Below are 10,208 nucleotides of genomic sequence, written 5' to 3' on the forward strand. Positions count from 1 at the left end.
CCCCCCCCCCCCCCCCCCCCCGCGATATCCGGCCCGTGTGACCGGGGCCTATATATAAATTTTCCTTCTTACATTGTTCTGGAAATATATTTAATAAACATGTTTCTGGTACAAACGGTATTTCTAGTCCTGTTATTTCTTTCACTACATTATATATTTTGCACCAATCCTTTTGTATTTTGTAAAGTATAAGTATTTTAGCAGGACTCCTGATCCACTGTAAACATCATGTTGCCACCTCTGGGTTGAGAAATTCTTGGAGATGGGGTTTGGGGGGAGGGAAGGACCTTAGCTCTGTATAATGCAATAGAGGCCGACATCCAAAGCAAGTGGGGCTTGTCACCTGTTATCTCTGTGGTCTGGAGATCAGCAGTAATTCCGGGAAATCTCCAGCTCCCACGTGTACCGTCGTCATCATTATCATCATTATTATTTTATTTTATAAAAGGTAAAGGTTTCTCTTGCTCGAAAGCCAGTCGAATCCGACTCTAGGGAGCGGTGCTCATCTCTGTTTCCAAGCTGAAGAGCCAGTGCTGTCCGAAGATTTTCCCGTGGTCATGTGGCCGGTGTGACTAGGCACCGAGGTGCACGGAACACTGTGACCTTCCCACCGAAGCGGTACCGTTTATCTACTTGCAATGTCTTGCTTTCGAACTGCTAGGTTTGCAGGAGCTGGAACCAGAGACATAAATATTGGCATCAAATATGATCAAAAACAGGTTTCACCCAAACAAGACATCAAAGTGCAGGTTTACATTCTGTTCAAATATTCAGGCAGCACCTTCTCAGTTTCGCAATCACTAGTCCCACAGGACTCTAGTAATTTACCGCTATCGAATACAATCTTTTCCAAGGACAGTGATGTACATACAGGACATAAGGCACAATAAATTCTCTTTGTAAGTATAAAACTCTTAAAATAGCAGGATATTTTCTAGGGTCCCATCGGAACCCTTGCGGCAAACATAATAACCTAGGTAGGAGAACATACCTCAAGTTTTATTAGGCAGCCTAGATAGGTTATTGTGTTTGGTGGCTACCTGATAGAACTTGAGAGATGTACACAAAGAGAAATTATTGCGCCTTATGTCCTTTATGGAGCTGCGGTGGCTCAAGTGGTTAAGATGCTGAACTGCAGGCTGTGGAAGGTCGGTAGTTCAGCAGTTCAAGACCCGAGTTTGCCGCATGACGGAGTGAGCTCCCGTCTCTAGTTCCAGCTCCTGCCAACCTAGCAGTTGGAAAGCAAGAAATTGCAAGTAGATAAATAGGTACCACTTCGGTGGGAAGGTAACAGCGTTCCGTGAGCCTTGGTGTTTAGTCATGCCGGCCACATGACCACGGAAATGTCTTCGGACAGCGCTGGCTCTTTGGCTTTGAAATGGAGATGAGCACCGCAACCCTAGAGTCGGACTCGACTGGCTTTCGAGCAAGGGAAACCTTTACCTTTACCTTTATGTCCTTTATATACATCAAGGTCCTTGAAAAAAGATTGCATTCGAAACAGGTAAATTACTAGAGTCCCCTGGGACTAGTGATTGTGAAACTGACAAGGTGCTGCCTGAATATTTGAACAGAATGTAAGCCTCCAGGCAGAACCTGGTGGCCTCCCGGAATTCCAACATCTCCAGAAATCCGTTCCACTAGAGGGTGGACTCTATGGTGCTGTACCGTGATGAAGACCCTCCCTTCCCCAAACCCAGCCCTTTCCAGACACCCCCCCCAAAAAATATCCAGGAATTCCACGATCCGGAGTTGGCAACCCTATTCTGAGGCCGTTTGTCAAGAAGGAGGAGGAGGAGGAGGAGGAGGAGCAAAGGTGTCTCAGAGCGGCTTACAAACTCCTTTCCCTTCCCCTCCCCACAACAGACACCCTGTGAGGCAGGTGGGGCTGAGAGAGCTCTGACAGAAATTGCTCTTTTTCAAGGACAGCTCTTATCAGAGCTACGGCTTGCCCAAGGTCATCCAGCCAGGTGCAAGTGGAGGAGCGTGGAATCAAACCCGGTTCTCCCAGATTAGAGTCTGCTCAGTGGCAGAGAAGAAGTTGGATTCATACCCCGCCCTTCACTACCCAGAGGAGTCTCAGAGCGGCTTACAAACTCCTTTCCCTTCCCCTCCCCACAACAGACACCCTGTGAGGTGGGTGGGGCTGAGAGAGCTCTTGACTGATAACTGCTCTTTTTCAAGGACAGCTGTGCCAGAGCTTGTGACTGCCCCAAGGTCACATCAGCAGGTGCAAGTGGAAGAGTGGGGAATCAAACCCGGTTCACCCAGATTAGAGTCCGCGCACTTAACCACTACACCAAACTGGAGGAGGAAGAAGTGGAAGAGATTGGATTTATACCTCGCCCTCCACTACCCGAAGGTGTCTCAGAGCGGCTTACAAATTTCCCTCCCCCTCCCCACAACAGACACACCCTGTGAGGTAGGTGGGGCTGAGAGAGCTCTTGACAGAAACTGCTCTTTTTCAAGGACAGCTCTTATCAGAACTACGGCTTGCCCAAGGTCACATCAGCAGGTGCAAGTGGAGGAGTGGGGAATCAAACCCGGTTCTCCCAGATTAGAGTCCGCGCACTTAACCACGACACCAAACAAGGGATCACAATAACACTATCCCTCATTGCAAAAAACAAAGAAAGAAGACAGAAACAGGAGTGTTCCCTCTGCAGTTCCTAAATCCGTCTTTCTTGGTATCTCTGGTCCTCGGTGTCCGTTAGCAGTTCAGCTCAAGAGAAGCTGGACTCTGTGATTTATTCCCAAAGCTGTCAGTATCACCTGGGGGGCCCAACTTTTTCTCCTCCGGTGCAAGCTTGGGAACTTCTGACACCAGAACAAAGCCTGTAGCTGCACCCGATAGAAGTTCTCTGTCTCTCTCTGTCCCTCGTCTCCTTCAGTCTCGGTGGTTAAAAAAATAATAATGCAGAAGCGTCTCCTGAAGGGTTTCCGTTAATGGGATTCTTGAGTGTCTTCCCTTCAAATGGACAGGCCATCATGGAGTGATCCTTTCGGTATCAAGGGGAGGAGAAAGATATTGGCGGTCTCTCTCAGGTCTTTCTGGAGGAACATGCCTATTGTCTCGCTTCCAGGGGAGGAAGAACACAAATGAAAGAAACCCTCCGGCAGGAGAAGTCAAAGTAAAAAGAGAGAGTGAAAAGTACTGAGACTTACGAGTGATTTCAGCTCTCATACTTTATTTCCAGTGAGGAACAAGACAAACTTCCCAGCTTGCAGGCCGGCTTATATGTGCAATAAACCCAGGGCTGTTTTTGGGCAGGAACGCACAGGAACGGAGTTCCGGCTGGCTCCCGAGTGGGCCACGCCCAGCAGGAACTCATTAGCATAATAGGCCACACCCAACAGCAGAAACTCATTAGGATTGGCTACATTAGAGGTGTGTGGCCTAACATGCAAAGGAGTTCCTGTTCCAAAAAAGGCCCTGGGTTTTGACAACAAGCAAGGTAAACAGAATCACAAGCAACAGGTGGGTGTGGCTGGATGACCACACTTCTGGTAACATGGGGGTGCGGCCTAATATGCTCATGAGCGGTGCTGTCAGGGGTGTGGCCTAATATGCTAATGAGTTCCTGCTGGGCTTTTAGGTTCAGAAACCCCACACCCAAACACCCACACACCCACACTCGTGATAGGCTATACAGTTGCTGAGAGTTCCATAGGCTCACGGGTGGGAGCCCAGCTCTCTGAGTGGCGTGGGCCAGGATCCACTTGTGCCATTGTCTCTGGAAGCCAAGCTCGGGCGCTTCGCATGACCGCGTGGAGACCTAGCCTCGCACGTGGTCGGAGATGGATACATTACAGAGAGAGAGAGAGAGAGAGAGAGAGAGAGAGAGAGATCCCTCTCCTCCTTCTTTGTGGGGACCACAGCCCTCATCTTCTTGCATACCTGATTCTGCAGGACAAGATGCGGACAGGCCTGAAGGGGAATGCCGGCTTTCCAAAGGGGCAGTAAGGGGGGGTTGGCGTCTCAGTGGTAGAGCGTCTGCTTGGCGTGCAGTGAGTCCCAGGTTCAATCTCTGGCCTCTCCAATTAAAAGGACCAGACAGTAGGTGACTATGACATCATGTGATCTGGATGTTATGTCTCTATTAAGAACGTAAGAGTAGCCAGTGTTGGATCAGGCCAATGGCGCATCCAGTCCAACACTCTCTGTCATACACTGGCCAAAAATACCAGGTGCCACCAGGAGGTCCAGCAGTGGGGCCAAAACACTAGAAGTCCTCCCACTGTTGCCCCCCCCAAGCACCAAGAATACTGAGCATCCCTTGCCCCAGACCGAGGGTTCCTATCCATACCTTGTGGCTAATAACCACAGATGGACCTCTGCTCCAGATGCTTATCTAATTCCCTCTTGAAGCCGTCCATGCTTGTAGCCATCACCACCTCCTGTGGCAGTGAATTCCACGTGTTAATCAGTTTGGTGTAGTGGTTAAGTGCACGGACTCTAATCTGGGAGAACCGGGTTTGATTCCCCACTCCTCCACTTGCACCTGCTGGATGACCTTGGACAAGCCGTAGTTCTGATAAGAACTGTGTTGGCATATTGTATTATATGTATGCAAGATGACAGCCAATGATGCACACATGTCAGATTAAACTGATCTGGGTGACAGGTAAGACTGTCATGTGACAGGGTCACCAGATGCAAGTTGCACTATGTTGCATCAGCTAATTAACTATGTCACCATGAGTTGGCAAAATGACTCTGATTGGTGCAAGTACTGTATATATGTAATGTAGTCCAGAGGCAAGTGTTCCACACCAGTGGAAGAGTGTATTGCGAAGCACCTTGTCGGTCAGTTCTATGAACCTGGGATACCGCATGGTGGAATGGACTGTGTAAATAACTGTAAATAAAAGCCACTGTATATAGCTCAGATACAGCATCCTGATATCATTATTATTCAGACGTTCTGCGCATGCCGTCAGGGTTATGGGCCCAGAGGTGCGCTACTGAGCTGGAGTACAGTTGGAGAAGGCTGCACTGAGCTGAGGAAGTTTGCCAGGTCCAAATTGGTGAGCTACAGCGTGCATGTCTTCGGAGGAGGAAGAGGACGTCTTCCAGGCAGTAACACAGTCCACGGACGACAGCTCGTCCCAGTCCGGCTCGGAGGAGGCGGGAGAGACAGAGGACGCCGTCCAGCAGCAGATACCAAGTGGAACCGGTGAGCTTATCAGCATGGCTTTGGCTCCAACAGCCGTGTTTGTTGAAAAGCTGAGTTACACCAATTATACAGTGTGGGCTATGAAGATGCAGCACTTCCTTGTAAAGGAAGGGCTGTGGACATTTGTTTCAGCCCCCCCAGCGGCTCCCACGCCAGAGGAGAAAATACAAATAGACAAGGCACTGGCTTTTATAGTCTTGAGTGTATCGGACTCACAGCTGGTTTATCTATTTGGGAAGACCTCGGCAAAGCAGGCATGGGACGCTCTGGCAAATATTTATGTACAAAAAACCTCAGGCTCAATAATTACCCTCCTGAGGAGATTGTACAGGACTGTTATGGCAGAAGGAGATGATTTAAGAGGGCACTTAGACTCTTTAAATGAGTGCTTTCAACTTCTTACTGAGAGGGGCAAACAAATCTCTCAAGAAGACCAGGTCTACACAATTTTGTGCTCTTTGCCTGAATCCTTTGAGCCGACCCTGGCAGCTCTAGAAGGGGTAAAGCCCGAGGATCTTTCAATTGATTATGTGACCGGAAGATTGCTTCAAGCCGAACAGAGGGGCCGGCAGAGGGAGTTGGCAAACGGCCATCCTGGGAACAACGCCAGCAGGTCCGGGACGGCAGCCAGCTACTCCGGGAAGCAAGCCAGCTATTCTGGGAAGCAAGCCAACCAAAGCAGGTGTTTAGCCAGCCTGCAGCATACGAGTCAGCGACAGGATGAGAAAGCATCTTCGCTTCTACACGTGAAGGCACGCAGATGTTTTTTGTGCAATGAAACCGGCCACATCAAAAGATTTTGCCCGCGGAAGAAAGAAAGGGCCACCAACGTTCTCAAGGACGGAGGCGGTGTCAAGCCTCAACATGTGGCCACCCATCAAGCAACATTGGTGACAGCGTCAGGGTCTTCTGAAAGGGACAAATGGGTCCTGGACTCTGGCGCATCCCAGAATTTCACAAGGGACGCAAGCTTGCTGACTGACTCTCAGCCAGCTAGTCCAGCACACGTGAGTTTGGCTGATGGTGCACCAGCATCAGCAAATGTGCAAGGAACAATTTATTTTCATTGTTTGAATCATGCTTTTGAAAATGTGTTATGCGTTCCTAGCCTCCAACACAACTTATTAAGCATCGGTGAATTAACTAAAGCTGGGTTCAGGGTAACATTTACTGAACAGCAATGTGTGATACAGAAGGCAGATAAGGTCCTTGCCACTGGCAAAGTGGAGAATGGTGTATATATTCTTGATAACGTTCCAGGGCAAGTGAAAACTGTAATTAGCAATCAAGCATTGCATGATGAATGTATCCACATGTACCATAGAAGGCTGGGGCACATGTCATTCTCAACATTAGAGAAAACGTTTGCATGTCTAGGGCATGATAGGTTAAAGAAATGCCAAATGTACTTAGACTGTGATATATGCAAGCAGAGTAAATCACGCACACACCCAGTAGCTAAGGCTAGTCAAAGGTCCACAGATAAAGTATTGGCCCTAGTACACGCCGACGTAATAGGACCCTATCAAAATAGCTTATCGGGTAAACGATATGGGCTTTTGATTGTTGACGACCACAGCAGGTACTGTTGGTCATTTCCTATGCAGAGGAAATCAGAGGTATGTGAATTAATTAAGACATGGGCAAAAAAGGTGCAAAAACAGTTAGGAACAGAAATTCAGCAGCTTCAAACTGATTTTGGAGGTGAATTTATGGCTACTGATTTGCAAAAATGGTTAAAGGCACAAGGTATTGAACACAGAGTGGCTAATACAGCCTGTCCTCAGGAAAATAGCATTGTGGAAAGACGAGCAGGAATTATACAAACGGTGATGCACTCTATGTTATTAGATTCTGGTTTACCAAAGTCCTTTTGGGCAGAGTGCTTGAGATGTGCCACCTACAATGTCAACAGAGTTTGGTGTAGAACAATTGAAGACATTCCCTATAGGGCTCTCTATGGTAAAAATCCTTCTTTGAAGCACCTAAGAATTTTTGGGTCAAAGGCATGGGTGAACATACCTTTAAAGCAAAGAAGAAAGGGAGGTCCCAGGGCACAAAAATTAACTTTCATTGGTTATCAAACTGGAATGAAAGCATATCGTTTTGTGAACGCTCACAACATGTTGGTATTCAGCAGGTCTGCAAATTTTTGCGAGAATGCCAACTGGTCACACATTCATGCTAATGAAACTCCCCAGCAGATCATGTTACCAATTACTGACAGTACAGGGGGAACAGAGGTGAAGCAGGAAGGTGCCGAAGCAGCACCGCAAGTCTCTGATACTGGTTCAGGTTCTCCACAAATACCCAGAGTGTCTACAAGAATTACTAAGGGAATACCACCTCAGAGATATGGTATAAATAATGTATTTGTAAAGGTACCTGAAACATACACTGAAGTGTTATCTCTAGCAGCTACCGAACGCCAGGCTTGGGAAGCAGCAATGCAAACTGAGTATCAGTCTCTCAGAGCACACGAGGTATTTACTCCCACTGAGTTGCCTAGGGAACGGAAGGCAATTGGGTGTCGATGGCTCTACAAGTTAAAACACAAGCCGAATGGTGAGGTGCTCTACAAAGCACGTCTGGTCGGTAAAGGCTTTGATCAGAGGCAATATCAAGATTATGATGAAACTTTTCAAAGCACGGTCAGAAATGAAACAATAAGGGTTGCTCTGGCTGCGGCTGCAGCAAAGGGGATGAGAGTGAGACACTTTGATATTGAAACCGCGTACTTGAATGCTCCTTTGAAAGAGGAAATTTACATGGAACAGATACCTGGGTTTCATTCAGGGTCTGATACATCTGTTCTAAGGTTAAACAAAGCTCTTTACGGGTTAAAGCAGAGCGCGTTTGAATGGGGACGATGTCTTCATAATGCTCTGGTAAATAAAGGTTTCAAACAGAGTATAGCTGATCCATGTTTATACAGCAAAGAGTTAAAAGGACAGCTTTACTGGCTCTTTTATTATGTAGATGACCTTTGTTTATTGTACACGTCACAACAACAATTGGACTGGTTTACAGAAACATTAAGATCAGTGTTTAACATGAAGGATCTGGGCGAAATACAGAGTTATCTGGGTGTACAGATAAGCAAGAATGAACAAGGTAATTACACTCTTTGCCAAGAGCAAAAGATCTTGCAGCTCATTGAAAGGTTTGGCATGAGTGAAGCTCACGTTACTGAGACGCCTGTAACAGTAAACTACCTAAAAGAGGAGCAGGGAGAAATGTTTCCTCACAAACAGTTATATCAATCGTTGGTTGGGTCTCTACTGTATTTGTCATGCTGCACAAGGCCAGATATCTCTATAGCTGTGCATTGGTTGTGTCAACAATGTCAATGTCCTTATCAAAGAGACTGGGTTGCAGCAAAAAGAGTGCTCCGGTACCTTAAGGGCACAGCAAGTGAAAAATTAGTGCTAAAGGTGGATGCACAAACAGACGGTCTGTCAGCCTTCAGTGATGCAAGTTGGGGGGAAAGGCCGGATTCAAGGTCGACCACAGGGTTCACAATTTCTGTATTAGGTGCCCTGGTGGGATGGAAATCAATCAAACAGGCACATATTTCATTAAGTTCCTGTGAATCGGAATTCTCCGCTATAAGTGATGTAATTATTCAGTTGGAATGGTTTCACCAATTATTAAAAGACTTTTGCATAAAGTGTGATTTACCTATCAAGGTTTTTTGTGACAGCTTGGCAGCTGCTCAGTTGGCTAAAAATCAAGGGGTAAAAACCAGAAGTAAACACATCACAATCAGGTATCAGAATGTAAGGGTTGCTGTGTGTACAAATTTTATTAACATTCAGTACTGTAATTCTGAGGATAACCTGGCTGATTTATTTACAAAGTGTGTACCTGTAAATAGATTTAAAGTGTTAAAAAGTAAACTATCATTTGTATAGGCTGTATCTTGGGAGGCGTGTTGGCATATTGTATTATATGTATGCAAGATGACAGCCAATGATGCACACATGTCAGATTAAACTGATCTGGGTGACAGGTAAGACTGTCATGTGACAGGGTCACCAGATGCAAGTTGCACTAGGTTGCATCAGCTAATTAACTATGTCACCATGAGTTGGCAAAATGACTCTGATTGGTGCAAGTACTGTATATATGTAATGTAGTCCAGAGGCAAGTGTTCCACACCAGTGGAAGAGTGTATTGCGAAGCACCTTGTCGGTCAGTTCTATGAACCTGGGATACCGCATGGTGGAAAGGACTGTGTAAATAACTGTAAATAAAAGCCACTGTATATAGCTCAGATACAGCATCCTGATATCATTATTATTCAGACGTTCTGCGCATGCCGTCAGGGTTATGGGCCCAGAGGTGCGCTACTGAGCTGGAGTACAGTTGGAGAAGGCTGCACTGAGCTGAGGAAGTTTGCCAGGTCCAAATTGGTGAGCTACAGCGTGCATGTCTTCGGATAAATCCAATCTCCTCCTCCTCTTCTTTCCCATGGTTGCCAATTTTGGTCCAGGGGATTTCTGGAGATTTGGGGGGCGATGACTGTGGAGGGATTTCAGTTTAGCTCTGTGGTACAACATAGAGTCCGTCCTCTTAAAGCTGCAGTGCCTGGAGGCTCTTGGTAGCTGACATGGATTAATATTGTATCATTATTCTATTCTGTTAATTAATATCATATCATCATTCTATTTTAATATTATTAATTTGCTGTTGTTGTTATTCTTGGTACTTAGTAATGTTGGGTTTGATACCAGTTTGGTGCAGTGGTTGTGGGTTGGATACCAGGTTACTCCTCCACTTGCACCTGCTGGATGACTTTGGGCAAGCCGTAGTTCTGATAAGAGCTGTCCTTGAAAAACAGCAGTTTCTGTCAGAGCTCTCTCAGCCCCACCTCCCTCACAGGGTGTCTGTTGTGAAGACGGGAAGGGAAAGGAGTTTGTAAGCTGCTCTGAGACACCTTTGGGTAGTGAAGGGCGCGATATAAATCCAATCTCTTCTTCTTCTTCTTCTTCTTCTTCTTCTTCTTCTTCTTCTTCTTCTTCTTCTTCT

This window comes from Gekko japonicus, unplaced genomic scaffold (assembly GCF_001447785.1).
Source record: "Gekko japonicus isolate JY-2015 unplaced genomic scaffold, Gekko_japonicus_V1.1 scaffold210, whole genome shotgun sequence".
Lineage (NCBI taxonomy): Eukaryota > Metazoa > Chordata > Lepidosauria > Squamata > Gekkonidae > Gekko > Gekko japonicus.